The 25,108-nt window shown below is 34.1% G+C and overlaps 6 non-coding genes across 6 annotated transcripts; all 6 read right to left on the reverse strand.

The window, feature by feature from the left end:
- Positions 1-9,607: 9,607 nt before the first annotated feature.
- Trnae-uuc (transfer RNA glutamic acid (anticodon UUC)) lies at positions 9,608-9,679 on the reverse strand. Its single transcript has one exon. It is a non-coding gene; the product is annotated as a tRNA-Glu (tRNA).
- Positions 9,680-11,771: 2,092 nt separating this feature from the next.
- Positions 11,772-11,843, reverse strand: Trnae-uuc (transfer RNA glutamic acid (anticodon UUC)). Its single transcript has one exon. It is a non-coding gene; the product is annotated as a tRNA-Glu (tRNA).
- A 605-nt stretch (positions 11,844-12,448) lies between these two features.
- On the reverse strand, positions 12,449-12,520 carry Trnae-uuc (transfer RNA glutamic acid (anticodon UUC)). Its single transcript has one exon. It is a non-coding gene; the product is annotated as a tRNA-Glu (tRNA).
- Positions 12,521-12,899: 379 nt separating this feature from the next.
- On the reverse strand, positions 12,900-12,971 carry Trnae-uuc (transfer RNA glutamic acid (anticodon UUC)). The gene has a single exon. It is a non-coding gene; the product is annotated as a tRNA-Glu (tRNA).
- A 398-nt stretch (positions 12,972-13,369) lies between these two features.
- On the reverse strand, positions 13,370-13,441 carry Trnae-uuc (transfer RNA glutamic acid (anticodon UUC)). The gene has a single exon. It is a non-coding gene; the product is annotated as a tRNA-Glu (tRNA).
- A 345-nt stretch (positions 13,442-13,786) lies between these two features.
- Positions 13,787-13,858, reverse strand: Trnae-uuc (transfer RNA glutamic acid (anticodon UUC)). Its single transcript has one exon. It is a non-coding gene; the product is annotated as a tRNA-Glu (tRNA).
- Positions 13,859-25,108: the final 11,250 nt, after the last annotated feature.

Raw genomic sequence — 25,108 nt, forward strand, 5'->3', positions numbered from 1 at the left:
GATAAGTACGCACTTGCGGGTGACAGCCATTAACCGCCTTCAATTGCTGACGCCCTCCGACCCTCAGCAGAGTGCGCTAATTTCAATTTCATAAATGCGATACGAGGAAATTGCGCTTCCAACGAGCTGCTGCTGTCACTTCATTCGCACACTCTCCTTCGACGCCACCGTACATTCCCATTCAAAGAGTATATACATACTTAGAAGACAAGGCTGCAGAGAGGGCGGTTGCACCAAATGACATATTAAAACATCATTGACACATTCGCAAATGCACACACACACACGCACTCAAAGTGCGCAGTAGTCGAGCTCAACTGTCAAGCGAAGACCTTAGTCAGAGCAGCGGGTGCGGGTTCTCGCACTTATTATTGTTGTAAGGAACCTTTTAAGCGCGCGCTACGCATAATTGATTTATTATGTTTAGCGAAATGAGCGCAAAGGGAAGCAGCAACAACAATAACATCATATAAATATGTACGAGTACGTACTGTCAGTAGTGGCGCAGTCGGTAAAACTAAATGTCATTACATTAACAGTTAATGGCAGCGGAGAGTGTCTTTGGCGAAGAAATAGGGTCAAGTGGGAACAATGAGCGAAAGTGAAATTAATATACTATATAATTAAGAAGACACATATTCATATACATATATATTTAGTTTAAGGAAGAAAAATTTAAATAGTTTGAAGTTTCTCGCCTTACATTCTACTACTTCGAAAATTAATTAAGAAAAAATTTATTTTTGAAAAATTTAAGGAATTAGAAATCCGTAATATCCAAAAGCCTTATTCTAGATCTTCATTTAACCCCCTCTAAAATAGTACATTACGCTCGCGAGCTAACGGTGATTTGTTGAAGGTCAAAATCCAAACCAAGTCAAGCTTTAGAGTTGATGGAAAAGCTAACAGCGCTCATTGCTCGGTTCTAAAGTGTCTAAACTTAAGTTAAGCATCTTCTAACACTAATTTTGGGGTAAGAGTAATTATATATTCGAAGCGTGTTCAAAAAATAACAGGAATTTAAAAAAATTTCTCGAGATCGGAGAGTTCAATTGTCATTTTTTTTTTTAGCTGTATTCATTGCTTACTTTGACTGTGGCAGCCGTTAAGATTAGGCCTTTTTTTAATGTAGACGAATGCATAAATATATTTTTCAAAAAACAAAGAAACGAAAATTCCCGCTATTTTTTGAGCATACCCATAAGAACCATATTCTAATTTTTTTTTTAAAGCAGTCGGAAATGAATTTGGTGCCCAAAATACCTCATTTTTCTAATGATTAGACCAACTTACTTCTTGAAGTAGAAGAGTGGTACATATGAAATTTAATAAAATTTTTGAGAGCCAGTTGTCATATGTCTTCTTAAGGGCCTATTTTCAGTATTTTTTTTTTTATGTAAAAAAATTATTTTTTATACCTTTTGTCTTAAAAAAAATTAAAACCCCTTCATTGTGACGTCATTTCCGGGGACCCCTCGGAAAAAAGGTGCGTCCGCGTTGTCAGCGTAACTCCTGACAGGATCATCCAAAATGACAAAACAAACATAAGTGTTTTAGATAAGACCATAAACTCGTGCTTGAACGAAGGAAAGACAAAAAAAGTAAGAATTGAAATAAAAAATTCGGCCAAATTTACTTGACATTTTCTTTTAAATAGTTGTAATTGAAAAATAAAATTCTTCGTTTAAGTACGAATAAATTGTATCTCGAACACCTGTGTGAAATTTCATCAAAATCGGTTGTGTAGTTTTCGAGAAAATTTGACAATAGACTTTGAAAAGACGGTTCCGAGAAAAACGCTTTTAAAGCTTTTAGTAACAATAATACCTGAGTTGGAGCGCACACCTTCCAAAGTCTGTATCTCCGAAACTAATATTCGAATCGACTTGAAAATTTAGGATAATATTCTTGAGATGTTGTAGGAATTAATAAGCCAAATAACAAAAAATAGATTTTTTAACCCACGAAACCCATGTAACCCCTTAAGCAAAAACTCGATTCTATAAGGCCCAAATTACTTTGTGAGTTTTAAAATTCGGTATAAATTTTGCATTGAGTCATCCCAACTCAAATAAGAATACAAATTTGATTATCGAATTAAAATCAAAAATTAAACCATTTATTTTGATCATTAAATGCCAACCTATTCGGGTCAGGGTTAATTGAAGTAATAAATTTAGTGCTTCAATAAAACAAATTTGTAAAATTAAAGTAATTTCTATGTAAATTTGCATCAAGGTTACACCAAATCAAAGTCAATAAAATGTATTATCCAAAATAGTTACTCATACGCACTGGCAGTCGATCAGAAAAGCATGAAATTCGCAATAAATAGAATGGTAGCTTACACCAACGCTCGATATTACTCAACTACATACATTTCCGTTATATACTACCTCTGCAATAATATTACACGAATTTCTTTTATCTAAGCAAAAATTTAATGCTCACTTTGGCAGCTCCCAATATCCTTGTATCTACAAGCACGACTGTTGTGTAAACAACAACAAAGCAAAACAAGAAACAAACAATAAAAATGCATATCTACAACTGTATTGTAAACAGAAATAAATGTCTGCCTCGTATGACTGCTGAAGACAGGGATAAGTCAAAAACGGTGCGTAAGTGAGAACCCTAATAAATAAATTCCTAACATACAGGCTTACTTGTTTATGCGAATATTTGTGTGTGTGTGTGATTGCGTAAAATTACATTTGTCAGCGATAAATGTCATAAATGCCGAAGGCATACTTATGTAATAAAATGAAAATATATGTAATATAAATTTGGGCATAGGGATATGCTGGCATTAGGGGTGTCCATATATTTTTTTTTTTGCTAAATAATAAAAAATAAATTATTATTTTTTTAATTAATTAACTAATTTTATTAGGTTTACAATAAAAATAAAAATATATAAATTTTGTCGAAAGGGTGTTCTTAATACATTAGGGATGTTCTAAATTTAATTAAATTATCAAAAAAATATTTTTTTAATCAAAATAAGAAAAATATGATACAACCATACTGCATTAATTTCTGGCATAAGGATATGTCAGCATATGTTCTTCTTATTATATTTTCATTTTTTATGAATGTTGTAGAGTAAATAAATAAAATATATACCAAGGTAGCAACAAAACCAAAATATACAAAAGTTTGTCCAAACATATTTTTTATATGTATATTAGGGATCTTTTTAGTTTTTATTTTGAAATTAAAAAAATATTTTTAATAAAAATGAAAGAAATATGTTAAAATTAAAATTAATTATTGTTTGTCATAAGAAGACGCATAAATAGGGTGTTCTATGCTTTACAGGAATAAAGAAATATTTTGATTTCTTTTAGTTGAAAGAAAAAAAAATTTAAATAAACTTAATATGAAAATCGCATACGGCAAAGGTCGCTGTCAGACTCAGAGACACTGGGTTAATGATCGGTCCTAAGCAGGGGCATTCTGAAATTCTCCGTCGGTTCGATTGCATCCCTGACTACTTGGACCACTGCACCGCGGAACCGCCCGCTAGAGGTTTTTTCTCTGCACACGTACCTACGAGGGATATATGGGAAGGAAGAAGTCAATGGAGGAGAAGTGCAGTCAGCCTTTCCACGGATAGATCGAAGCTAAGGGGAAAGGTGGGAGGGGGAGTTTTCTGCAGAAAGCTCTCTATCAATGCCAGCTTTAGGCTACCTGACCACTGCAGTGTCTTCCAAGCAGAGGTCGCTGCGATCAAAGTAGCAGTGCACGCACTGCTCCGTATGGTAACCTCATTTAGAGAGGTATGTATTCACTCCGACAGCAGAGTGGCAATACTGGCATTGGAATCGATGACAATACTACTGGACATTGTCCAATGGGTACCCATGCGGTGAGACTTGGGATCGTGGCAGATGCAAGTTTCCAAAGCTGTATGGAGGAAGGCGAGATGAAATCATCTAAGCATTTCCTTCTTCATTGTCCAGCTTTTGCCAGACTGAGGTTGAAACACCTCGGAAGGCCCTTTTTCGGCGATCCTAGCGAATTGGCTAGAATCGATATTAGCCGTCTTAAGAAATTTGTAACGGATTCCAAGCGTTTTGCTTAATCTTAAAGGTCTTTGAGGAGTTTTATTGGTACCACTTTCTAAGTGAGATCTTCTGTTTTTTTGCAGAGATCTGTCTACAAACCTAACCTAGTATAAAAATTATAAATATGTAATGTAATGTAAATTTTTTTCAAATAGCAATATACTTAATAGTATTCAATATTACTTAAAAAAATTAAATTTATACTAGAATCAAAGTTAAGTGTTTATATAAATTATATTAAATTGTATTATATTAAAATGTAAACTATCTACAATTTTTTAACGGTCACAAAAAACTATGGTCCAAATTTCAGATAAAAAAATGTGTTGTATAAAAATTCGTAAAAAACAGAACCACCATAATGCATAATATACGTAATATATAATATAAATAATATAAACAATATTTTAACTTATTAGCGGCAACAAAAATGTCGTGTTGACTCCTTATTCTTCATTTGAAATAAAATAAAATGTTAAAAAAGTCTTAAAAATGTCAACCACCCTAATGTATACACATATCACTCTATATTGACGTCCCAAATACTTAAACGCGCTCAAACAATTATTTGTCGCTGCAAATATGAGATTTACACATTTCATAAGAGCGAGTAAGAAAACATAACACCACATACGTAATCCTTTACATGACAAATATGGATGTTTGAATTTAGAAGTACGTACAACGAAAAAAAGTGATGTGAGTATGTGTATTATGTAATGCAATCCACTCTCTCTTTAACCGTATGAGCGTGGAATGAAAGTAATTTCAGTTATACACTTCTGCAATTTAATGAGATTTTCCAGCAAACACAACAAACCACAGCAAAGTCACTCCAGTTGTGTGCCATTGTGTTTTTACGCACCTACAACCCACACACAAACACACACACTCACACACGCACACATCAATATAAATATTAATATGCCGTTGTAACCGCAACAGCCGCAATCGCATTTCATTTTCTTTTCACTTAAATGAGCATGAATGGCGGGGCAAAAGGAGGGGGTGTTGAGTTGCTGGCATATACATATATCCATACAAGTATAAGAAGACAGTTATTGATGCTTGTATGTCGGTATGTAGGTGTGCGTTTATTTACGTAAGTTGTTGAGCAAACTTGCTCGCATATTAAAATGAAATTTCTCATGTTAACAACATTCATTAGGCGTTGTTTGTTGTAATTTATACAAGTGTGTTAACAACACAGTTAGCATATATACATATATAATCGATTCAAAATATATTAAATCACAAATTTTCTCACTTCATTCGCATAACTACACAAGGGAATTGTCCGAGGGAATTACCGTTAGCAATTTGAAATTATTTTTTCTACTGTTAATCTTGGAGTTTAAAGTGAGGAGATGGAAAAATATTTCGTTTTAAAGCTGATTTAATGCTTATTTCAAAGCTGTGTTTAACCTCAATCCAACTTTACCCAATCAAAACTAGTAGCATCTTCTGGATAATGGAGTCGTTTCACAAGCGACATTCCTGACCTACAACAATACTCTCCTCCCGAAGTACACATGCGGAGTTGGCCGCCCAATAGAGCGATTGTTAAGACAATATTGGGCAATATGGAATGACTCATCATCAGTATTAGGTCTGCGTACTAATAAATACACTCTCTAATATCTCTCCAAATATGAGTAGTAATATCTCTCCAGTAATATGAGAAGTACTGTGTATCAGCTAATGAACGCGATACCAATAGGTTCAGATAAATTACATCCATCAGATACATTACATGCTATTCCAAGGCAGTACAATTTAACAATAGAAACTTATTTTCAGAGTTAAAATTTATTTAGTCCACTCAACAAAAAATTTAGATCTCGCAATCTAGACCAAAAAATCTGAAAGGCCCTTCTTACTCTTTTAAATGAGATTATACTTAAATCTTCGCATAATAAATAAAGTCTGAACGATAATATACTAATTGGACCCTATTAGAGTGGTTTTGGAACTCTAAAATCAACCATCAGGTTTAACTAAACAAGCGAATAGGAATTTACATCCGAACAAGAGGTATAAACTCGGCAGCAATCACAAAAATTTCGTTGAGAAGGCTTTCTGTCGCTTCATTCAGACAGCAATCTCTAAAATCTCCAAATATTCACACACTAACATGCTTCGAAAGATCAGAAGTGAACGAATCAACAACCTTCTTTCAACAGAACAAACACATCTCATATTATACTATTGTGCAAAAGACCAGGTTCTTCCTTAGAGATCTCTCAAAAGCAAAAGGTATTGCGATGTGAGTGTAAATATATAGAGCAGTAAGTAAGCTATGCAACATTCCATACCTCGTAATGTTACCAACTCAAGAAAGAAACAAGAACAAGCACAGTATTTTAAGTTTTTCAGTTTCTTTTCATAGGAAGTTACTTCAAACCACTTTGTAAAAGATATTAATGTACTATATATTCATTATTAAATTTTAACACTAAATACCTCTAGCAATTTCTGTTTTTTTTTTCAATTATTCTTCCTTCTATTCAATCCAAATGAAGCGCTTATATGCATATTCTCCAGTTCTATGAAATTTACAGCATTATTTAGTTCACTCTACAAATACATATAAGACTTACATATGTGCATCGGTCATCACAACATGAATTTTGTTTTTTCAAATGGAATTTAATATGTTCTCCTCGATTTCCTGGGAAACTGTGTACTTCCCCATTCATATGCTAATTTAGATATAGATGCGCACATTCGTACATATTTACAAATAATAGAAAATTATTACTAATATTTGAAGCAATTACTTACTAGCTCGTACAATTTTTCAAATATGGACTTCGATTTAACAAGAACCCACCGAACTGCAAACCCTAAACACTCGCCCACAAATCAAATTAAGCTCCATGCAATATTATTCAGCCACTTATGCACTCTTTTAACTGTTCATTCGGTACATGAGTACAGAGAAGTGGTTTTCTGCTCGAAAAAAGTTCAAAAATTCCTCAGACTCAACTGCATTATTGAAAATATGAAAGCATAAATATAGCAATATACGATTGGTGCATTTAAGGGTGAATTCAAAAAATATGGACAGCAAAATTCTATGAGAGCCTTAACAGACTAGCAACAGTCTTCAGACAGCAATGAAGCAGTGAGCAAGTCGGACAACTGAAACCGTGAAGCGATGTAACTAAAGATCAGAGATAATAGACTTTTAAATACAGATGATTCTGCGAATACAATATCTCAGAAAGAGAATACTCCATACTTAAATAAAGGTCTAACGAATATGGTTTGAACCTATCGCTGAACAGACCGTCGAAAAAAGGTTACAGCTGAAAGCAGACCACTAAATAAAAAATCAATCTATCTATTGAAGAAACAAAGTATAATTTTTAACCTTGTGGGTCGTCGAGGACTTATTGATATTGAGGTCGGGTGTCCCACAGCTTCTTTTTACTTAACCACACAAGATATAAAAATAATTATTTAAATTAAAATCAACAAATTTTAACAATAAAATTTAAACTAACATGACCTTATGTGACCCCTCATAATTCAAACAAACCTGACATCACGTGACTCCTCAAAGTGTAAAAAGATACTGACGTGACGTGACCCCTCAAAATGGAGACACATATTTGGCAGTGTCATTGAACTTGGACAGGTTTGTTTACATATTGAGGGTTACGAGATATCAAGTTCTTTTACATTTGTTTTGATTTCGTAATGTCAGGTTTATTCACATTTTGGAAGGCCACGTGATGTCATGGTTTTTAAAAGAGAAAATTGACGACAACGCCAGCTTTAAGTTTATTGAATGACTTATGGAAAGGGAATGAGCGAATATTATTATTTTGAAAAATATATATTTATTTCTGTAATTAAGTGGCAACATTATAAAATATTTGCTTTCATTTTAAGATTCCAGAGACTTAGCTAAAAGATTTTATTTAATTTTTGGTAATGAAATGGCAACTCCATAAAATTATTTCTCATATCATGATTTCATTGTTTTAGAGTCTGAGGTCAACCACAAAAATGGTACCATGCACATATCGCAACTATTAAATTCTGATAAATATGATTGTTCATTTCTCTATTCATCCCTAGTCATTTAATGTGGAAAAGCGCAGAAGGTTCAGTGTCCGTATTTAAGAATCGACCGCCATTAAAGGATGACTGTGCCTTATGCCATTAAGGTAAATGCAAAATAATTTTTTCGTATTCTCTCCTAGACCAACCAAAATACACACACACCTACCCATAACATCAGTTGAGCCTTTTAATATGCGCCGCAGAATGAACTCTCGTCCTTTACATGAACGTTGCCATTCGCTCTCCACAGCACGGCGCTATCGAAACTTAGTGGCGCATAAAATTTTTAAATAAAAATATTTTACTTCTTTCAACTGTTTACTTAACTGTTATACTATTGTTATTGTTGTTGGTGTTGTTGGCAAAGTTGCATTGCATTAAATACATACTTTTGTATTTTAAGTGAAAGAGCAAACGACCACAGCTCAGAAAGGGAGCTGATACTCACACAGCCACGGAACGCAGAGGAGGAAACCAAAAAAACAGAAACAAAAAAGATTTTCAATAAAAGCAAAAGCGTTGGATGTGAGGTAGGTTAAATGGGGCCAAAGAGCCAAAAGTGAAATGAAATTGCGAATTTCATGCGTTGTGTTTTTTCTCAGCGCGACTGCCACGGCGTACGGAGTCGATGGTGGGTCTTGGGTTAATGAGTTTTTTTGTCCGATTTTTTTTTTGTTGCTACTTTTTGCATCTCATATGAGTATTTATTTACTTATGTGTGTGCGCTCGCTTGCCTTCGTTTGGCTTTCTTCGCTGCCAGGATATGCTTGTTACTCCATTTTGTTTTATTTTCACACATCACTTGGCTTCATAAATGCTTTTATTGTTTACTTTTTTATACGAGTATGCTCTGCTTTTCGTTTGCGTTGTACGAAGGATCCTTTCACATGTGTAATGGAGTCTGCATGTACAGGAAGACACGTTTGGGAATCCTTAGATGTTTAACACCAAATTTTTAGCACACAGTAATTATGGAAGTGTGACATGTTCATTAAATGATGCCTTAATACTACGACTACATACGAATATATGGACCTAGATACATACGTTTGTATATATATATATATATAACCGTATATTATATGGCTTTAGTAATTAATATACTTAGAAAAGCTACTCATTAGGCGGTTTTGCCCTCGTTTCTAAAGGATTCATATTTTTCTTATTTGTGAATGGGACATATTACATGAAATGTTTAATTACGTACATTAATTTTTTATCAATTTAATGCAAATAATTTATTTTAAATCAGATGGCAACTCCGTACAATTAAATTTTTGTAAGAAAACAAGACTAAAAATTCAACTTATAAACACATAGCGCATATTTTCAGATATTTAAATAATCCTGTACCAAAATTTAATTAGGTGGCAACTCTACAAAATTACAAAAATTAATATTTTGTTAAAAAAATATATTTTTATCTCTCGTTGCTAGTAGAATAAAAAGAACTAAAAACAATTTTCCCATACCGGGAATCGAACCCGGGCCTTCTGGGTGAAAGCCAGATATCCTAGCCACTAGACCATATGGGAGAGTTGGCAACACTACCATTAAAAGTACTCTTAAATTAACGTTATGTTGTGTTATAATGAATATAGGTTGGTGAAATGATAGAACTTTTGAAATTTATATTTTTTAATATTTTTTTTTAATATTACTGTTTCAAAATTCACTAAAAGTGGCAGCCCTTTTCAAATACAGTTATTTAATTTTTGAAAATACTTTTTAAAAAGTATTCATAATCAAAGTACATTTTTCTTAGATCTTTATAATAATTCTGTTACAAAATTCAATAAAGGTGGCAACACTTTTCAGATTTATATTTAAATTCAAGCCAAAATTGATTATTTAAGTTTTGAGCCAACACCAGTGTGAATTTTCAACGTAAAATTGCAAACAACTTCATATTCGGAGTCGTGTGGCAACGCTATAAAATAACATTTTGCATTTAAATTTACTTAAATATATTTCTTTTTATAAGCACTAATATGGTAAAATCATATTAAATTTCGAATTATATATTAGCAAAATCTTTAAAATTACAAAAAGGTGGCAACCTTGTTATAGTTATTTTAATAAAAGACTTAGAGAAGCAAGAAATGCTTTCGCCTAGTTTTCGAAAAAGTTTTAACCGATACTTATTTAGTCAAAGTTTCAATTAATCGATGGAAAATGTTCACTTTGTTTTAATCGTTTATCGGAAATTATCGATTGCAAACAATTTGAACAGAACAATTTCGAGTACCAAATTTTGACAATTACAACTCATCCTTGAATATGACCTTCTGATACTCTTCGTTCTAGATTACCATTACTATTGAAATACCAATTTAATTATCTACTTTTAATATTCATAATTACTTATGCATTACTTTGAAAAAGTAAAGCATTACAAAAACTAACTATTCAGGCTCAAACAATATGAAAATATTGAAATTGAAAATATTGTTTGAGCCTGAAATCTCAATTAAAACGACACCAAAATTTTACTGCGCTTTAAATGCGTTCACATGAATAATTGCACAGCCATTACCAAAGTACCAATTTAATTACTAAATCATAAAATACCAATAATCATATATGTAAGTGTATGCAAACATATCAATTTTTATGACATACCATATCCCGTAGCTGTCAAAACGTTTGCTGTCTGCACACCACACATATCGGCGGACAAATCAACACAACGCACCGCGCCAAATTCGATTGGTGCGCATGCGCAAAGCCAACGGACGTCAAGCGTTATCTAATAACCGCACCAAAGACGGATTATGTGCCAAAAGGCCTGCGTGCCGTAGCAAAAAAACAAAGCAAATTGAATGTGCAACAAATGTCAGTGAGTCACTGCGTGAAAAAACCGACCACCGCAATTTTGTTGTGTAAATGGATTAGGTAAACAAAAGCAAAAACTAATAGACAGTATGCGAGTCGGCCGTTTCCAGCGACACACGCAATTACGTCCGCACTTTTGATTTTCGCCTTAAATTAAGCGAGCATCGAAAAGGCGTTTGACACAATTGACCACCAGACAAGCCGGCTGGCAGGCAGGCATGCGCACACAACAACAATCGTTAATGGCCGACTGAGTCGGTTGTTGCGTGGCGGTGTGTCGGGTTGCTTGGCCGTCGAATTGCGATTTGTATCGTGGGCACCTTTTATGGTGCATTTGTTGTTTATTTACTGTTACTATTTTTTTTTTTTTTGTTTTTTTTCTTTTGGACTCGCATTTAAATTAAATTTAGTTGGGAATTTCTTGAATAAAATTTAGCTTTAATTGTATTGCGACACAGCGACTGACTTAATTACTCAATTGCATAGAGGTTTGAAAAAAATAGGGTGTGTAGATGTGTCTTTCTTGGTTCCAAGTGACTGGGCGTTAGATTTATGCTCGTGTAAATTTCAGCTGTTTTCACACTTTTATCTGTAGAAATCTGTACAAATTCTGAAAAAGAACTGAGTGATCACTATGTAAACATTCAAAAAATCTTAGATTAACCTTTAATCGATACTAGACTGACAATATTTGTGGTACTGAAGACAGTCTAATAACTTTCATATTTATTAAATTCTTCGAAGATATGCATAATTTTATTTTTCGCATAGGCATTTCAAAAAAATATGATCTTCCCATACCGGGAATCGAACCCGGGCCTTCTGGGTGAAAGCCAGATATCCTAGCCACTAGACCATATGGGAGAGTTGGCAACGCTATGGTTAATCATTCACTTATATAATAGCAATGTTGTTCTATAGCGTGAATCAACCATTTTTGGTATATAAATACCTGCAGTGTTGCCTGTTTTCAGCTCTGTCAAGCACAAACTGTTAATGGAACAGTGTTAGATTTGCGATATGACAGTGAAAATGTGATCTCAGGGAGATAAACGATATGGAATATTCTTTCGACAGCAAAGTAAAATGTATAAAAGATACAAATATCGACGCATCCAGAAGAGAAATCTATTTGCTAAACGACAGATCATTTGGTGAAACTATTACATGAACAAGATTCTTCTGTGAAGTTCGTTACAAAAATACTAAAATTCAGTCTTTCTTGCCAAGATTTCGGAACATTATCTTTGGTAATGTGCAGTATTCTGCCGGTTCAGATATAAAACAAATATAATCTGCATTAAATCTACAAAAAAAATTGAATGATGCTTTGTGCAATGGACCTTTCGTTCTTGCAACATTCTGTTTCAACTATAAACCAACGTACAGAGCTCAATACTTTCTTAACATATAGAAATATCATCGATACATAATTTTAATATATGAGTTCTGATTTCAAAAAATATATCTTCCCATACCGGGAATCGAACCCGGGCCTTCTGGGTGAAAGCCAGATATCCTAGCCACTAGACCATATGGGAGGTTACCGTTATGCTGACATATATAATTTTTCTAATATTTGTTTTAGAAAAATACTGGTTTTTGAAAGCAAACTTCAAATATTTCAGGTATTTAGAAAGATAATCTAAATGCGTAAGAAATGTGGCAGATCAACATTAAAAAATGTTGTCGTATAACCTTAAAATATATTGCGTTACTATAAATTCGTTGATCAAATTCTATAGAGTGTTTTAAGTGTAATAAATATAAGACTCTTGCGAACAATTATGTACTGAATTTAGGTAAACGATAATGAAAAAAGTTATTGGCTCTAATTCCACAATGTTTATTAGAGAAAACTGTGTCAAAATGTTTGTTTGAGATGAATATTGATATTGTATAAAAGAACTAAAAAATATTTTCCCATACCGGGAATCGAACCCGGGCCTTCTGGGTGAAAGCCAGATATCCTAGCCACTAGACCATATGGGATGGTTGGCAACCCGTTTCTTAATTAACTACTTAAACGATATCTATTAAACTTTTTGAAGTTAAAAATGTCAAAAAATAACCTTAAAAAAATTGTCAAATAAGTTCTAACATTTGAAAACATTTTTAAAACCAAATAAATTTATGAACGCAACTTCACATACATATGTACATATATATTAATAACATATATAAACTCATATGGAAATTGACGTACAGGGTATTGAAAATAGTTCTTAAGTTGATTTTAAATTCAATTTATCTACAACATTAGTATTTCCGGCTAATATATCACATAAGAATACTAAGCAATCTAGTTCTAATCGAATCATAAATTTATAAAAGTGTCTTTACTTCAATGGACATTGGTTTACGTTTAAAAAATCGTATCAAAAAAAAATTTCCCATACCGGGAATCGAACCCGGGCCTTCTGGGTGAAAGCCAGATATCCTAGCCACTAGACCATATGGGAGAGTTGGCAACGCTGCCGTTAAATGTACTGTTAAACAATCGTTATGTTGTGTTATAATGAACTTAGGTAGATGAAATGATAGAACTTTTGAAAATAATAAAACAAATTGTTTTAATTATTATATTTATGAAAATAATTTATTTAACAAAACAATAACTCGAATTGAATAACGAGAAATGTTAATATTTGAAAATAAAATATTTTATATACACGTAAATATTATTAGTTAAATGCTACTTTATTATATAGTTACAGAGCTATATAAATTCATATTAATACTGCAGATAATAATTTTTAGATCTTGTATTATTGAGAAACAAAAAAAAGTAGGTAAAAAAAAATATCTTCCCATACCGGGAATCGAACCCGGGCCTTCTGGGTGAAAGCCAGATATCCTAGCCACTAGACCATATGGGATACAAAATGCAGTTGCGCCAACGGTGCTCATCAGCTGTACGGCGCGTGCGGTTGAGTGTTCGCTGTATATTTTGAGTGACGTTCTCAAGTACCACGAACAACAACAACAAAAGGTAACAAGCAAAGAAACACGCTTATTTTTATAGATGCCGTAGAAACGTATAGTGTGTGTGTATATATATTTTTATATTGTTGGATACGAGAATTAAGTGGATATGTAAATAGATATCTATTTTTAATAAACGTGCGTATTTTGATCAACAAATAATGAAAAAATTATTTTAAATTAATAAAAATAATAGAAATAAGAATAAATTATTTAAAGAAATCATAAATGGTTCGAATTGCATGATTTCTTCGGTTTTATTTTTAGAACAATATTTAATTTTGACTTTAAAAATGTTCCATCAAAATATTCTTCTAAATTTTTATAGAATTGTTTATTTTATATTAATTTTTAAAGATCATTTTTAATGGCTTCTTTCATTGAATAAATATTGGGAGGAGGTAGAACCGTTGTTTCAAAAATATACAAAAAGAAAATAGTAAAAGATAATTATATCGACATTCGGTCGAGGTAAGGTCTCTTCTTAATAGTTCTAGTTCATTCGATTGTTTGGACAGTTTTAGATTACGGCAAGTTACATTTGCTGTAATTTTAAAGAGCTTTGCAGTAGCCGAATGACAAATAATTCTGAGAAGTAGATAACTATCAAAGTCTTGAAAAAGTAACGAAAAAGTCAAATCACACAAGTGTTAATCTATTCAATCCAAGGTACTCTATTGAAGACTCCAACCAAACTTTTTAATTTTTGTTATTCCTCTTCCATTATTTTGAAGCATCAGTCCAAAACAAATCATGCTCAAGTGTTATTTTTCTGTATTTCTATTTTTCAGTTCAAGGTTTTCAAATATTTTTATTTTGAATACTTCAAAAATTTCAAAGCGTCTTAATTGAAATTCCAAAACAAATACCGCTGAAACAGCCATTTATGCGGATTAATCTCGTTAAATCGTATATTAGTCGTTAATTGCCGAATGATCGTTGAGCTTTTAACGCGCTAGAATAACGGCTCAAGCTAATTGTAATTGCGAAAAGCATGTAAAAGATGCAAAAAAACAAAAAAAAAAAAAAACGCAAATGATTGGCCTGGCCTTTTAAGAACAGGCGAGTGGCGGCAATTGACCATTTGTTGCATTCAACATGAACACACAAGCACATATACACCGGTGTGTCTGTCCGAAAGTGCGCAAGCCGTGCGATTTAATTGGATTTTTGTACAGAAACAACCGACTTCCAATGAAGGTGTGGCCAAAATTGTAACTTTGCACTTTGTAAACGCACACTCACACATTTTTACTGCATATGTATGTAAATACTTATGTACATATGTGTGTATTTGTGCAGTGGCCATGATATAAAGTTTTGGTGCACCGAGGTGTCGTTTAATTATTGCAAAGGCTTTAATTACTGCGGCCAGAAATATTTTTTATTGGCAAAAAAAGCGCAAAGATTCGAATAAATCAAAAATGTAGTTTAATTAATGCATTTCATGCAATTAAAATATAATATTGACAAAAGCCAAATAAAGCACAAACATTTGTACGTATACATAGACTATGTACTTGAAATTTGTAAATATAATTTGTTTCTCATTTTTAATGATTTCATAATTGGAATATTTTATTTCTGAATTAAAAACTATAAACAATCTCAAGTAAGGAGGGGTTAATTTGGTGTGTAACCGAACGTTTTCTACTCTCGTAATTTATTTATTTAATTTAATAAAGTCTACTAGAATAACGATAATCAGTATATATAGTACATTCATGAGGACTGGAATCATGCCTGAATCGATTTTACTCATTTTCACCACCAAGCTACATTATATTCAATATTATCCGTTCACTTGATTTATCTTAACCCATTTGATCCCATTGTATTCGCTTGGGTACAGAAATTATTTTTTTATTTTTTCGGGATCGAATGGGTTAAAATATCTCACACATTAATCGGTATTTACGGTATAAAGCCCACCTGGTGTTTGAAAATCAGTATATGAGGTATATGGAGGCTAGAGAAACTAATACCATGTTTTTCCCCATATTTGCACAGGGGTCCACTATTATAAGAAACACTCCTCTTTTGGATTATTTTTAGACAGACAATACCACACTACAAATACAGTATTTGAAAAAAAGAAGAAGAAAATATTATGTACTAAATTTCCTTCAAATAGGTTGAGTCTTTCCTGAGATATGGTTTTTGACTATAAAAATGGAGTCCTCTAGTTTCAGTTTAAAACCTATTTTGCTATAACTCATTTATTTTCTGAAAATTTACTGAATGAAGATTTTTAAAAAGTTGAAATATTACTTTAAACAAGTAAGGAAAGGCTAAGTTCGGGGCCAACCGAACATTTTATACTCTCGCAATTTATTTAGAGATCTACCTATTTTTTTCGGTGAAAAATTACCCTTAGGCAATGAGTTCTTCATGTTTGATATCAGGGGCATTGAAAAGTCATGGTTCGATTTTGGCAATTTTTCCACAGGTGATGTCACAGCTCAAGTACAGTATTTGTGTAAAGTTTTATTTCGCTATTTTTATCGGTTCCTTATGTATACATTATAAAGTGAACGAATCAGAAGGATTCAAAATTGAGTTATGTGGGAAGTAGGCGTAGTTGTGAACCGCTTTCGCCCATATTCCACGAGTGTCATCAGGGTGTCAAGAAAATATTATATACCGAATTTCATTGAAATCTGTCGGGTAGTTCTTGAGATATGGTTTTTGACCCATAAGTGGGCGACGCCACGCCCATTTTCAATTTTGTAAAATTTGTGCAGCTTCCTTCTGCCATTTCTTATGTAAAACTTGGTGTTTCTGACGTTTCTCGTTAGTGAGTTAACGCACTTTTGGTCATTTTCAACCTAACCTTTGTATGGGAGGTGGGCGTGGTTATTATCCGATTTCTTTCATTTTTGGACTGTATAAGGAAACGGTTAAAAGAAACGACTGCAGAAAGTTTGGTTTATATAGCATTATTGGTTTGCAAGATATATACAAAAAACATATTTGGGGGCGGGGTCACGCCCACTTTTCCAAAAAAATTACATTCAAATGTGCCCCTCTCTAATGCGATCCTATGTTCCAAATTTTATTTTCATAACTTTATTTATGGCTTAGTTATAGCTCTTTATGTGTTTTTGGTTATCGCCATTTTGTGGGCGTGGCAGTGGTCCCATTCCGCCCATCTTCGAACTTAACCTTCTTATGGTGCCAAGGAACTCGTGTTCCAAATTTCATTAAGATATCTCAATTTTTACTCAAGTTACAGCTTGCACAGACGGACAGACGGACATCCGTATTTGAACTTTACTCGTCACCCTGATCACTTTGGTATATATAACCTTATATCTAACTCGTTTAGTTTTAGGACTTACAAACAACCGTTATGTGGACAAAACTATAATACTCTCTTAGCAACTTTTGTTGCGATAGTATAAAAATTTTTAAAGAGTTTGACTCTCGAAGGGGCCTAGCTTTAACAATTTAATCTGAAAGTAAGGGAAAAATAATATAGTTTCTTTCTTTCAGGTTTTTTCAGCCCTGCATTTTAGTGTATACATTTTTGTAATGATACAAGAAAGAGGCTACCAACCTTAAAAACACTATTTTCAAGAAAATCTCTTTGGCGACCGGGATTGTAGAAAATCGTGCTATGCACTACACCGAAATGGTCTGGAAAATAATTGTTTCAGTATTATACTAATTTAATCATGCTTTTTGGGCTAGGAAGTGTTCATAGATTCAAAAATTTGATTTGCTGAAAATAATAGGTTCGACGAGTTCCTTAAACAAAATGTCTTAAATTGTTCCAGCTTGAAGCCCATATTTTGAGCGTTTCTGTATCTTAACAATTCATTTGACTTAATAATTACAAACAGCAGTGGCAAGCTCTCTAAGGAATATCTCTTCGTCTGACTCTGACATATCTTGTCTCTTACTTTGATACTCAGAAAACTTCATTTTGACAATTTGTTTGAATAAAAAATATATAAAAACAGGTGGCAACGCGGAAATATACTTTTAACGATCTTAAAATATGTATTAAATAATTAAGCATACAAATTTTCATTCATTTTATTTTAATAGAAAATATTATCATTCGGAAAAATATTTTGGTCAATCTTCTTAAAATTTGAGAGTATAATCTTCAAAAAAATTAAAAAAGAAAAAATATTATTAAATATAAAGCATAAAGTAACTGCTACTTTTTGCGAACATATTTAGAGTTTATTCATGAGTACTTGCTTTATAACAATAATTTCCATACCCATATTGATTGCCAAAAATTCGCGATTTCTCATGCAGCCGGTGCGTACCAGTTTATACCAAAAAACTTCGAATGAAAAAGTTTCAATAAAGCATTTTAGCTGGCTTACGCGCAACACAAAGGAAATAACTGCAGCTGAGCGCGGCGAAACAGAGCAAAGCAACAGCTTTCAATTTCCTTTAAGCGCCACTGTTTCAACGCACGCTGCGTGGGTGAAGTGAACTCACTACATTTGGTTTTTTAAATGCAACGCTGTGTTTTAAATTTCCACTTTTTTTTGTTCTACACTCCACTCCACTCCATTATTGATTTACATTGACTCAGCCTCACACAATTTCCGCACGAAAGAGCACGTGAATAAATGCAACGTGAGGCAACGGCTCAACTGTCTTTGCTGCGCACACCCCCACCGGCAAATATATGTGGATGGAGTGCTTGTAGTGCATTCTAACGCCGTTTCTGTTCTATCACCGAAATGCTTCGCATAAAATACCAGCGCAGCGCTGTTGGTGCAATCACGTTGGCATTCAAGCGCAATGCAGTGCAACGCGGCGGGCCACGAGTGCGTATACGTAACTTTCATTTTTTTTTATTATTTTAGTTTTTTGTTCCTTTTTGCATTTTCTTTATATATTTTTCTGCGTAGTCTATATTACGCTTCCTTTTTCACATATTTTATGCACTATATATACCCTCCACCACACTCACATTAGTATTCCACTCAGCACTTGCCATCAACGCGCCTCCTTGCACCTCCTCCTCATTCTTCTAACGCGTTTATCTATGAGCATATTCTTCTGCTAAAATCTCTATGCACAGCTGTGCCGTTTCGTGCGCCGCTAGCGTCTATTTGTGCAAGCGTTGTTTATGTTTATGTTTATGCTCTTAGAAGCGCGAGCGCTCTCCCAGGACTCTGCCATTCAGTCAAACGTCGACATGGTGCGTTAAATGCCAACAACTTTGCAGCAAAACCAACACACTTTCTTGCAGCTATTTATGTTGTTGTCATAGCGCTTGTTGTTGTTGTTGTTGTGCTCAACCATCGCTTTCTTGTCTCTGTTAACATACTCATAGAATGTTGCTCAGTTTTGCATACAGTGTAGCACAAAGTTAAAATAAAGTTAAACATTATTACGCTTGTATTCACAAAGCAATGGCGGGGGAGGAGGAGCCAGCAAAATGGCGTATAAATATTTACAACGCAGCGCTCACAAAAGTATACTTTAATAAATTGCTGCACTTGACTGTGTGTGCCGGTGCGTGTGCAATGATGAGGTTGCTTTCTTTCTTGCAACATTTCACTCGCGGTAGTGTCTTCAAAGCAAATGCACTTGAACATTGTAAAAGGCAGAGATAAGTTACATTAGGTTAAAGTGAAGTAGGATAGATAATAGAAATATAATGTCATAAGTGAAAGTATGTGAAGCAAGATGATGTTGATGGAGAGAGGACGACAAAGAGATAATGTGGAATGCGTTGAATTTGAATAAGGTACAAAATCATAAAGGCAGCTATATTGCTGCTTAGATGTGGAAAATTTTAATAAAAATTGTACAAAGAAACGGAAATATAATAGTTGGACTTAGGTATTCCAATAAAAATAGATTTTAAACACAATAGCCGTTGGTCGCTAGTAATAAGTAAGATACTGATATGTAAAATAACGATTGATTTAAATGCGTTTGAAGAGAAAAATATATCTAAAGTGATAAGAAGTGAAGTTGGTAAGATTCAGGAATTATTTGCAAAGTCGATCAATAAGCTTCTTTATTATATAAAGATAAGCCTCCAGCTTTGAAATTCCCGCCAGCAGAGGTACAGCGGAGGCTCAATCGCTCAACAACAAACCTGAGAAGATGTCATGAACTGTCAAGTTAGGAGATATTTCATACAAAACTATTTGCACTATCGAATTAAATCTTACCATGTATCTAACAAGCGTCTTTCTGTATCCATTTTATTTCGAAATTGAATGGGTGTTAAAATTTTTTAAATTTATTTTTTCATCAAAAAAATAATTCTAAGAAGTTTCTAGATTCCAGATATTTTCTTGAGAGTATATTAAATTTTCAGTACTACTACATGTCTACAAAATTCGACTTCTCAAACTAAAATATTCCGACATTTCAAGTAAATCTTTATTATTGCTTCAAATGGATTCCTCTTGAGCAGCCAACCCCAGAGAACTCCAATTCCTCTCGAGGGAATCTATTTTTTAAAACTAAAACGAATAGAATTTATTCATACCAAATTATTTTTTTATGGTCTATGACATGTTTATATCTATGTTTCATCTAAAAATAGTTCTTCAAATTTTCCAGTTTCTAGAGCTATTCCTTGAGAATAGTTTAAATTTTCGGTACTACCACAGGACTTCTCGACATCTCAAACTAAAATATTCCAGATTTTCAAGTAAATCTTATTATCGCCTCCAAATGGATTCCTCTTGAGCCAACCTCAGAGAACTCCAATTCTTCTCGAACGAATTTCTTATTTATGGTTTAATCGACTTAAGACATGTTTCACGGAGTAATTTTTAGAGTTTAGAAACATAAAACGAAACAAAGGCTGTAAATCAAGTGAGTAAGGTGACTAAATCAACCTTATTGTTAATATATTTTATGTAAACATGCTTTTTGAAATCTCTAATCGATGTTAATTTCATAAAACAAACATTTTTTCATAGAATTATGACCACAAACCATTTATTTGCCAAAAAAAAATTGTTTTTCATTCGCCTGTGAGAGTTTATTACTACAACTGAGGACAGACAGTCAGATTGCTCACGATTTATTTCCCATATTAAAATTTTCGTTTTAAGGCTACTTTGATACCAATATAAACATAAAAATTGCCTCAAAACCTAAACGAACTCCAATTATCCTAGAACAAAGTTCTTTTTTATGGCCTAATTCTACTCAAGACATGTTCTTCGGTGAAAATATTTGTGTTTCGTTAACATGAAAAAGCCACATGGCTTTCAATTAAAATTTTTATTCACAATTTTCCCTAAACATTCTTTTCATGACACATATTCGATATTGCTTTCAAAAGATTATGACCACAACCACTTTTTTATCTAAACATTTTTTAATACGTCTATGAGAGATTCTTACTAGAACTGTGTAGAGTTATTAGGTCTACAACTTTGCTTCCGCCGTTTTCCAATCGATGTCTCTAGGGTCAAGCACTGGTTAATTAAATCGATTAAATCGTTTTATATCAATCTTGGACATTGTGTCAACATTAACCCAACAAAACATTTGTAGAGATCTGTTTGCATCCCAAACGTATTCTCAACTGAAAATGTCACTTTTTTAGCCGAATTCTCAACATTTGCGGGAAATTTTGCTTTTCTATTTTATTTACAAGAAAAGTGCGGCTGAGGCTCATCGAATGCTTTCGAATACGTACGGTGAGGCTGTCCTAAGTGAAAGAACATGTCGCGAATGGTTTCAACGTTTTAATAATGGTGATTATGAAGTCGAAGACCGGCATGGTGGTGGAAGGGAGAAGATTTTCGAAGATGCTGAAGCCAAGTGAAACCATCACAGGAGATCGATACCGAACGCAAATATCGCTGATAATTTATTTCCCATAAAAATTATTAAAGCTTTAAATTTATACCAGCAACAACCTTAAACTGTATGACCAACTTGGAACATTCTAAGTTCTTCAATATTATGAAAATAATTATTAATACTGAATGTAATTGTTTCCTTGCACCAGGCTATATATTCGAGTACAATTAGGTGAGTTTGTCGTACAGCGTTGTGCCCAAACCATCAATTACAACAAATAAATACATAGTGGTTGAAGTGGCACGTAAAGGGTGATTTTTTAAGAGCTTGATAACTTTTTTAAAAAAAAAAACGCATAAAATTTGCAAAATCTCATCGGTTCTTTATTTGAAACGTTAGATTGGTTCATGACATTTACTTTTTGAAGATAATTTCATTTAAATGTTGACCGCGGCTGCGTCTTAGGTGGTCCATTCGGAAAGTCCAATTTTGGGCAACTTTTTCGAGCATTTCGGCCGGAATAGCCCGAATTTCTTCGGAAATGTTGTCTTCCAAAGCTGGAATAGTTGCTGGCTTATTTCTGTAGACTTTAGACTTGACGTAGCCCCACAAAAAATAGTCTAAAGGCGTTAAATCGCATGATCTTGGTGGCCAACTTACGGGTCCATTTCTTGAGATGAATTGTTCTCCGAAGTTTTCCCTCAAAATGGCCATAGAATCGCGAGCTGTGTGGCATGTAGCGCCATCTTGTTGAAACCACATGTCAACCAAGTTCAGTTCTTCCATTTTTGGCAACAAAAAGTTTGTTAGCATCGAACGATAGCGATCGCCATTCACCGTAACGTTGCGTCCAACAGCATCTTTGAAAAAATACGGTCCAATGATTCCACCAGCGTACAAACCACACCAAACAGTGCATTTTTCGGGATGCATGGGCAGTTCTTGAACGGCTTCTGGTTGCTCTTCACCCCAAATGCGGCAATTTTGCTTATTTACGTAGCCATTCAACCAGAAATGAGCCTCATCGCTGAACAAAATTTGTCGATAAAAAAGCGGATTTTCTGCCAACTTTTCTAGGGCCCATTCACTGAAAATTCGACGTTGTGGCAGATCGTTCGGCTTCAGTTCTTGCACGAGCTGTATTTTATACGGTTTTACACCAAGATCTTTGCGTAAAATCTTCCATGTGGTCGAATAACACAAACCCAATTGCTGCGAACGGCGACGAATCGACATTTCACGGTCTTCAGCCACACTCTCAGAAACAGACGCAATATTCTCTTCTGTACGCACTGTACGCATTCGTGTGGTTGGTTTAATGTCCAATAAAGTAAACTGAGTGCGAAACTTGGTCACAATCGCATTAATTGTTTGCTCACTTGGTCGATTATGTAGACCATAAATCGGACGTAAAGCGCGAAACACATTTCGAACCGAACACTGATTTTGGTAATAAAATTCAATGATTTGCAAGCGTTGCTCGTTAGTAAGTCTATTCATGATGAAATGTCAAAGCATACTGAGCATCTTTCTCTTTGACACCATGTCTGAAATCCCACGTGATCTGTCAAATACTAATGCATGAAAATCCTAACCTCAAAAAAATCACCCGTTATAACTGAACTGAACCAAACTGTTGGTCACCTCTGTATGCCCGCCGGTGTGTATTTCAATTATGGCATAAAATTATGAAATTTTCGATATGCGCACTTACTGTAGTGGTGGGGCGTGGCGAGGCATGGACTTGCGTGGCGTGCGTACCGAACGATAATTTGCCACATGCCACACGCTAGAAGCGCGTAAAAAAGCTCCCACCAAAACTGTTGCATATGGATGAAGGCAGGTATATATGCTTTTACATGCACAAAGTTGCGCTTATGTAAGCCAGGCTGTTTTTTACCAAGCGCACCACAACTCATGCGCGTGTTCACAACTCAATTTCAACTCTCGCCTGCCGCCTGTAACGCTGTAACTGTATTTGTGGTGAAGGCTGCGGCGCGGCATATTTCACGCTGCGGTTAATGCGTACGCACTTTATGACTTTGATTAAGACTGCAGCCAACTGTGACTGCCGAGGGACGCGCGCTGCCAGCGCAACTCCGGTGGCTAACGGTGATTTTTCAGTATATTGTTGCCCGTGGCGCTCGTAAACGCACGGAATGCCGGTGAACGCGCTTAAATTAATTGCAGCATTTATGCGCAAATTTTGAAAATTCAACTCACAAACGGTGATTAACTGCAAGTAGCGGGTCCAGTGAAGCCACATTGTAGCCGCGCGCATAATTCATCCTGCGACGAACGCCCTTTGTGACATTCGAATTATGGTTGCACAACCATTCATCTTCTCATTGCGCCATGTAACCATCGGTCCATTGACACTAGCAGCTCTGTCGGAGCTCCCTCTTTATCGTTGCGTTAAGTGAATCACACAAGTTGTGCGCTTAAATTTATTGACATGCAGTTATAATGGAGATTAATTGCTTATTTTAACAATACATGATTAATGACAATAACATTCGGTGATTTTTTGTTTTTGTTCTTTTTTTGCAGTACTTTACTGTGTTCCGAACTGGATTCCAAACCGTGTCACACACTAATGAGGCTGTCATGTCATGCATGCTTTTTCTCTTCCATGCGACTTTAATCCACAGAGAGACTTGATTTAATTACATAAGAGATCATTCATATTTTTTGAGGTAGTACATACAACTTCCCTACCTCTTTTTAAACCATTGTAACTTCTTTATTTATAACTATCAATAAAAAGGTTTCCTTAAGGCAGAGTTTGTTTTACAGGTTTCAAAAAATCGATTTTTTTGTTTTGATTTAAATCTCTTCCAAAACTATCCAAGAATATGTCTTTAAAATTCCAGAGGCCAATTCGACATATTTTCTAAGCTAGAGTAGCGAATGCGAATCCGAAAACTTTAAAGTGGGGTTTCTCGAGTTTTCATTTTCACAAGTGTTAGAAGCCGGTGCCGGCGATAGCAAAAAGAATATATGTCCGATCAAAAAAAACCAAAGTGATCCAGCTTCAGTATTAAACTATCTTCTATTTGAACTAAAAAAGCTGGACATTATTTATTATTATTTAAACTACTTTTTATGCAACTTAAAGTCTTTTTTTTCTTAAAAAGTGAATTTTTTTTTCAAACTTCGAAAAAGTGTGGAATTTTATAACTTCTTCGGTATTTTGTTAGTTCATAGAGAAAAGAAACTTATAAAATTAAAAAAAAAAATGGTTCTACTGTTTCAGATGCATCGCACGACCTCCATCACCGGCAACGATTTACAAGTGCAGACTCCAGGCGCTCCAGAAAAATACTGACAACTTTGAAAAAATTTCAATATTTTTTAATAATAAGTATTGTTTTTTAAGCCTTGAATAT

The sequence above is a fragment of the Zeugodacus cucurbitae genome, chromosome 5 (assembly GCF_028554725.1).
Source record: "Zeugodacus cucurbitae isolate PBARC_wt_2022May chromosome 5, idZeuCucr1.2, whole genome shotgun sequence".
NCBI lineage: Eukaryota > Metazoa > Arthropoda > Insecta > Diptera > Tephritidae > Zeugodacus > Zeugodacus cucurbitae.